The following is a 369-nucleotide window of genomic DNA, read 5'->3' as shown; positions in this document are numbered from 1 at the left end:
ACTACTACTGCCACTGCTGCTGCTGCTGCTGCTTTTGCTGCTCCTGCTACAGATGGCACTGTAGTTATTAATGTTGTTCTTGTTGTTGTCACAGCTTGCAAGAAACAATGATAGGAAATGAGTTATGGAGGTGTGGGGGGGATTGGTAACAACAAGCATAACAATCAACACTCTCTCTCTCCCACTCCCTTTCTTTCTCTCCCTCCCTCTCTCTCTCTCTTTCTCTCTCTCTCTCCCTCTTTCTCTCTATGTCACTATCTCTGTGTTCTCTCTCCTTTATTCTCTCTCTTTCTATCTCCCCTCCTCTCTCTCTCTTGTGTGACTGTGTGGATAGGTGCAGGTTAAGCACCTATATATATATATATATAT

This window comes from Octopus bimaculoides, chromosome 21 (genome assembly GCF_001194135.2).
Source record: "Octopus bimaculoides isolate UCB-OBI-ISO-001 chromosome 21, ASM119413v2, whole genome shotgun sequence".
NCBI classification, from domain to species: domain Eukaryota; kingdom Metazoa; phylum Mollusca; class Cephalopoda; order Octopoda; family Octopodidae; genus Octopus; species Octopus bimaculoides.
The sequence above is the reverse complement of the archived record's forward strand: the minus strand, read 5'-3'. Positions refer to the sequence as shown.